The following is a 7,162-nucleotide window of genomic DNA, read 5'->3' as shown; positions in this document are numbered from 1 at the left end:
CCCGAGCTCGCGCCGGCCGGGAAGCACCAGCCCGCGACGGGACCGAGCGGGCTTTCTAGAAGGACCGGAGCGAAGGAGGAGCCTCGGAGCAAGGCCCTGCAGGGCTAACCCGACGCCGCCGGCTCCAGGGTCTGGCCACACCCGGAAGCGCTCCTTTCATTTCCGAGGGTCAAAGGCTGTGACGAAAGAGGAAGCCGGAAGCCGTGTCTGGAGCATGACGGGAAATGTAGTTTTCATCCTCACGTGGCCTACAAGTGGGCGGTTCCTGCCAGCTGAGACGTCAAACTGACGAAGCAGCTTTGGCTGCATCTCCCGCGCACAGAATGGTTCTCGCTGTCCAGATGCAAACCACGAAATCTCTCTACTCTTAATTTAGAGACCTCAGGAACCTCTTGGATCTGTATCTCCAGGAACTCTCTAAATCCCCGTGTTTGTAGTTCTAATGCTAATTAACACGCATTTTTTTTTGGGGGGGGGAGGTTTTTGCTATAGGGCGCATGCGCTCTCCAGAAAGAGAGAGACAGAGAGACAGAAAGTGAGAAATCACCCCCCAGGGGAGATGGCCACGCCACAATCCCTTTAACTCCATTCTCCTCTCGGGATCTTGGGCATGCACACACATGCACCGGGCGTAAGTTTAAGCCACCGGATTCGGGACTCGAACCGTGGTCAACTACATGAGAGTCCAGCGGCTGAGAGTCCAGCGGCATACCCATTACGCCAACTGTTGTCCCCCCCCCCCCTTTTTTTTTTTTTTTTACTTTTGTTGTTGTTGTTGAGATGTAAAAGCTTAAGGGCCAAACAATACCAAGTTTATAGGCTTCAAAAACCGTCTTAAGTCAGGGCATTCACTTTAGTTTCAGCTAAGATCCACCTGAGAACTCTGACAGGTGATCACTTCCATACCATACTGTAAAGTAAACTTTTTGAAAAATAAACTTTGAGTGGAACAATCCTTAAGGATACACCAGAGGTACGGGCGACTACCAGTTTCGGGTATCAGTCAGTTTTTGTTTCAGCCTTTTTGAATCCATGTTCTAAAATCTAAAATTTAGTTCTCTTACCCTAAGCTGAGAGCTCCCTATCATGTCAGTATCTATGATGAAGTAACGGAGACTTAGGTGAAATGTTTTTATTTATCACAACTGCTATATCAATTGCCTAGGACCACAACAGCTTCATGGAAGTCAGGGAAATGTTCATGCCTCAGGTTACTGCCTTAGCTGACCTAAAACTGCCCCATACAATGGTGAAGCCTTGTATAAAAACAAGCAGGTTGAAAATGGGTTAAAGGAGGCAAATACAGCATCTGCCTTCAGAGCTACCAACTCAGGAATTCCCTCAGTTATGAAATCTTGCAGAGAAGTTCTTTTTCTTTCTCAAAATCCAGGTGATGACAACATTCCTTACTCCAGATCTGGCATTTTTTCATCATTACTGTCTTGTGAATCACCATCCGCTCCATCTAATTCTGGTAAACCAACATCCTCGTCACCACCCATGTTGTTCATCATCTCAGAGAAATGATCAAAATTAGAGATGTTGGGCCAGCAGGTGGCATGGTGGTTAAGGCAGCTGGACTCCCACATGGATGACCACAGTTCAAGTCCTGGACCTGGTGGCGTGCCTGCTCACTTTCCTTCTCTCTGTCTCTCTCTGGTCAACCTCAAAAAAATAAAATAATGACAATGAATAAAATAGTATAAAAAATAATTCTTAAAAAAAAAAGACATGTCTCTATCTGAATCTTCTTCCCAGTCTTTTCAATTATCGAAGTCCACGTTGAGTCAATTAAGCTTCATCCTTCCTTTTATTAACCTTGGCCATGACTGTCCAGATTCTCCTTTCTGTCAACAACATAAAATTGATCTATCCAGGGACCAGCAGTTAGTGTCATGGCCATGTAGTCAACCGTGGTTCACGTCCTGGTCCCGGTGGCTTAAACTCACGCTGGGCACGTGTGCGTGCATGCCCAAGATCCCGAGAGGAGAATGGAGGAGAAGGGATTGAGGCGTGGCCATCCCCCCTAGGGGGGGTGATTTCTCACTTTCTGTCTCTCTGTCTCTCTCTGTCTTTCTGGCGATCGCATGGGCCCTATAGCAAATACCTCTCCAAAAAAAAAAAATTGATCTATCCATTCTTTGATGCTTGGAGTAATCTGGATCAATACGATGAAAAAGATCAATTTCTTTTCTTTTTTTTTTTAGAGGTTTTTGCTATAGGGCGCGTGTGCTTGCTACAAAGACAGAGAGACAGAAAGCAAGAAATCACCCCCCAGGGGGGTTGGCCACACCACAATCCCTTCTCCTCCATTTTCCTCTCGGGATCTTGGGCACACACGCACACGCACGCGGCATGAGTTTAAGCCATAGGGTCCGGGACTCAAACCATGTTTGATTACATGGGAGTCCAGCAACCAGCCAACTGCTGGTCCCAGAAAAAGATGAATTACATTTAAACGTTTAAATGATCACTTCTGCCACAATAACTTGAATGTAAGTTTGGATTTTTCAAAATTTACATTAACATTTTTACTGCCATTAACATGAAATTCAGTGAAGATGTAGTCTTTCGATCATACCGCTTTGCAGAAGCAGGCTGCATTGTGAACGGGGCAGGGAGATAGGCGAATGGGGGGTGGGCCTCTCCAGTGGCACCATAGCTATGCCTGGCTGAGGTCCCTGCTTACTCCCCTCAGGCGACAGCGGCAGAAGGGCTCCACCTGGGTCCTCAGAATGCATCATGCAGAGAGAGCGGCTCCTCTGGTCACAGAGAAGAGGAAAGTATAGGAAAAGGGGCACAAGAATGGAAAAGTGCATTTTAGTCCTTTTTTTTTTTTTTAGAGAGAAATTTTTGCTATAGGGTGTGTGCACTTGCCCTAAAGACAGAGAGACAAAACAAACAAACTAACAAAAACGAGAACGCAGCCCCAGTGGGGATGGGATGCCACAATCCCACTCTCCCCTCAGGATTTTGGGCAGTCAGGTACACGTGCCTGGTGTGAGTTTCAAGCTGCCAGGCCCGGGACCTGACTGGCAGTTGGCTATGTGCCATCTGCTGGCCCTAATAATTCTCTTATTATTAAAATATAAAATGTTTGGGGGGACCAGCAGTTGGGTAATGGCTATGTCGCTGGACTCCCATGTAGTCAACCGTGGTTCGAGAGGCCCGGACCCGGTGGTTTAAACTCACGCCAGGCGCCTATGCGTGTGCGCCCAAGATCCCGAGAGGAGAATGGAAGAGAGGGGATTATGGCGTGGCCATCCCCTCTGAGGGAGTGATTTCTCGCTTTCTGTCTCTCTGTCTTTCTCTGTTTTTCTGGTGAGTGCACACACCCTATAGCAAAACCTCTCAAAAAAAAAAAAAGGTGTGGAGCTGGCAGGTGCTGTGGTAGTTAGGGAGCTGGACTCCCACGTGGCCAACCACAGTTCAAGTCCCAGACCTGGCAGGGTCTGCTTTCTCACTTTCCCTCTCTCTTTCTGTCTCTCTCTGATGACTATAGCAAGTAAAAAATAATAAAATAGAATAAATAATTTTTTTAAATGTTGTATATTATACATCCCATATAACCAGTTGTTCCTTCCAAAAATCTTTTTGATTTGTAGGGAAGTCTTGTATCCATAGCAACGTATAGTTGCAGTTGATGAATGAGTAAGTCTAACTACTTCTATGGATGTTACATGATATTTTGTTGAGGACTGAGATGAAAGTGAAACAACTCAGACATGTATTAAAACTGCATTCTCTCTACGACAGTGCGATTAACATCATGCCTAACTGAATAACAGTTTTCAAATACTGGAAGAACATTTATTCATTTCTGGGTACTGTTCACAAATGTAGCAGTTACAATCATAACGTACTTCCAGGTTTAATCTTTTATGTTTAATCTGTACATTATTAGCCTTGTTTCTGTCACGTTTTAAGGTCTAAATGACAAATAAAACAGGCTCTGTGACTGTGTTTGCAGGTATTTCCATGGCGTAGATGCTTTTCCTTGTGATATGTTTCAAGCTACCCACATAATGTCTCTGCACATGGAGTTGGGAAGAGATATAGCACGGTATTGCATAAACGTCTATCAGAGAGATACCGTAGACACAAGTAACCTCAAGGAGGGCTGGCCCTATAGGGAGACAATTCAGTGCTGTGTGTAGTCGGTCAGATCCCACGTGACCAGCTGTGGTTCAAATCCTAGCACCAGCAATTTGAAAAACACTCTTCTGCTTGGGACCACCAGCAGTTGGCATAATGACTTTGTTGCTGGACCCCCATGTAGTCAACTGCGGTTCAAGTCCCGGACCTGGTGGCTTAAACTCACGCTGGGTGCATGTGCGTGTGTGTCCAAGATCCCGAGAGGAGAATGGAGGAGAAGGGATTGCGGCGTGGCCATCCCCCCAGGGGGGTGATTTCTCGCTTTCTGTCTCTATGTCTCTCTCTGTCTGGCGAGCGCACGCGCCTTATAGCAAAAACCTCTCAAAAAAAAAAAAAAAAAGAAGGGGCTATGATAGCCTGCTCAGCCTATGCACATGAACCACCGAAATACTCTGTGTAGGTTGGCCTGACGAACTATGGTACAGTATACTGTACTGGCCTTCTGCTGGCCCCACGCTTCTCAGTAAATCTGGCGTGGACAAGATCCATGAAGCCCAAGTGGAAGTGACCAGGGAGGAGTACACTGTAAAAAGCATCGTTGGTCAACCAGGTGCCTTCACCTGCTATCTGGATGCAGGCCTTCCCAGAACCACCACTGGCAATAAAGTTTTGGGGCCCTGAAGGGAGCAGTGGATGGAGACTTATCTACCCCTCACAGTACCGAACAATTCCCTGGTTATGATTCTGAAAGCAAGGGATTGATTGATTTATTTTAGAGAGATTTTTGCTAAAGGATGCGGGTGCTCACCAGAGAGACAGAAAGCAAGAAATCATCCCCCAGTGGGGATGGCCACGCTGTAATCCCTTCTTGTCCATTCTCTTGGGATTGTGAGCACACACACACACACACACACACACACACAAACACCAGGCGTGAGTTTGAAGCCACCGGGTCTGGTACTCAAACTGGGGTCTACTAAGTAGGATTCTGACGACATAACCGTTACTCCATCTGTTGGTCCCCAAAACAAGGAATTTAATACCGGCATACATCAGAAGCGCATCATAGGTCAGAACGTTGCAGACTACGTGGGTTACCTAGTGGAAGAAGATGAAGATACTTTATAAGAAACAATTCTCTCAATACGTGAAGGACAGTGCCACTCCGGACATTGGGGGAAATGTGTAAGAAAGCCCACACTGCAGGGCAAGAGAACCCAGTCTATGAAAAGAAGCCCAGGAAAGGGACCGGCAAGTGGCGTGGTAGTTAAGACGCTGGACACTCCCACATGGCTGACCACAGTTGGAATCCTGGACCTGGTGGCTTGCTATCTCACGTTCCTTCTTTCTCTCTGTCTCCCTATCACTCTCTGTGTGTGTCTCTCTGGTCAAATTAAAAAAACAATAATGAATAAATAAAATTCAATAAAATAATTATCTCTTTTTTGGAGAGATTTTTGCTATAGGGCACGTGCACTCGCCAGACAGACTGAGAGAGACAAGGAGACAGAAAGCGAGAAATCACCCCCCAGGGGAGATGGCCACGCAGCAATCTCTTCTCCTCCGTTCTCCTCTCGGGATCTTGGGCACACATGCACACACACCCAGCGTGAGTTTAAGCCACCAGGTCCGGGACTTGAACCGCAGTCGACTACATGGGAGTCCAGCGACATAGCCATTATGCTAGCTGAAACAATTCTTAAAAAAAAAAAAAAAAAAAAAAAGAAGCCCAGGAAAGAAGTGAAAAAGAATAGGAATTGTCTTGAAAGGACCCTTGCCTAGAAGAAAGAATTAGTTCAGAAGATAAGCTTCCTTGGAGCTCAGGAGCGGACTGCCAAGACCTAAACCAAACACATTTCCGTGAAGATATTCCAGATAAAATCTATGAACTTAACAACAAAGCAGGTAAGAAAAAAAAGAAAAGAAAAGAAAAGAAAAAAGAAAAAGAAAGAAGAAAAGAAAAGGAAAAAGAAGAAGAAAAGAATAGAAAGAAAGAAAAATACCCAGGCACATGTGCACGCATGCCCAGAATCCTAACAGAGTAGAGAAATAGACAGAAGGGAGATTGTGGCATGTCCATGCCCCATCGGGAGGTGAATTCTCTCTCTCTCTCTTTCTCTGGTGAGCACGTACACTCTCTGGAAATTAAAAATTAATTAATTACTTTAAAAAATAACCTCAAGAGCATAGATCGTAGTAAGATGTAGTAAAAATAATTAGGAAGTGATGAGCTTTGAATAGTCATTATCTTTGTTTTTAATATAACTTATGAATGTATGCAATTTAATTTTAATAATGACTGTGTGTAACAAGTAACTCACATAATTCTTTTCTTCAATTCATGCTAGAGGCAAGGGTGTAGAGAGAAAGGAGAGAGAAGTGCCCTCGCCAGGGTGTGGTCACGTTGCAATGCCCACCTGCCAGTCCTCCAACCCACCAGGGTCCTGAACACACACACAGCGCTGAGCATGTTTGCAGGTCAACCAGACCGGGGACTCTAACCACTGTCAGCATGTGACTTTCAGGTCCTCAGTCTGCTGCGCTACCAACTGCACCACAGAGGCTGCACCGTCATTGTTAAAAGTTTAATAGTCATAGGACTAGCAGATGGTATAATGGTTACATCACTGGACTCCCACGTAGTCGACCACGGTTCGCATCCTGGACCCGGTGGCTTAAAACTCACGCCCAGCGCGTGTGCGCGCGTGCCCAAGATGAGAATGGATGAGAAGGGATTTCAGCGTGGCCATTCCCCCTGGGGGGTGATTTCTCGCTTTCTGACTCTCTCTGTCTCTCTGATGAGTGCATGTGCCCTTTGGCAAAAGCCTTTCAAAAAGAAAAATATTAACAGTCAGCTATACAAGCCAAAACGAGGTGGTTCCCGCATCCCACTAGGTTCATGACATTCCCTCAGCCCTTCCCCCATGCTTCTAGGAGGGAAATGTCCCTTAAACTGTAATGACCATTCAGGACCAGCAGTTAGAGTAATGGTTATGTCGCTGGACTCCCATGTAGCCGACCGTGGTTCATGTCCCGGACCCAGTGGCGTAAAACTCACGCCGGGCGC

The 7,162-nt window shown here is 46.0% G+C and overlaps 1 pseudogene; it reads right to left on the bottom strand.

The window, feature by feature from the left end:
• Positions 1 to 1,126: 1,126 nt before the first annotated feature.
• On the bottom strand, positions 1,127 to 2,604 carry LOC102494100 (prostaglandin E synthase 3-like; annotated as a pseudogene).
• Between the last annotated feature and the right edge of the window lie 4,558 nt (positions 2,605 to 7,162).

The sequence above is a fragment of the Tupaia chinensis genome, unplaced genomic scaffold, assembly GCF_000334495.1.
Source record: "Tupaia chinensis unplaced genomic scaffold, TupChi_1.0 Scaffold000442_1, whole genome shotgun sequence".
Taxonomy (NCBI): Eukaryota; Metazoa; Chordata; class Mammalia; order Scandentia; family Tupaiidae; genus Tupaia; species Tupaia belangeri.
The sequence above is the reverse complement of the archived record's forward strand: the minus strand, read 5'-3'. Positions and strand labels throughout refer to the sequence as shown.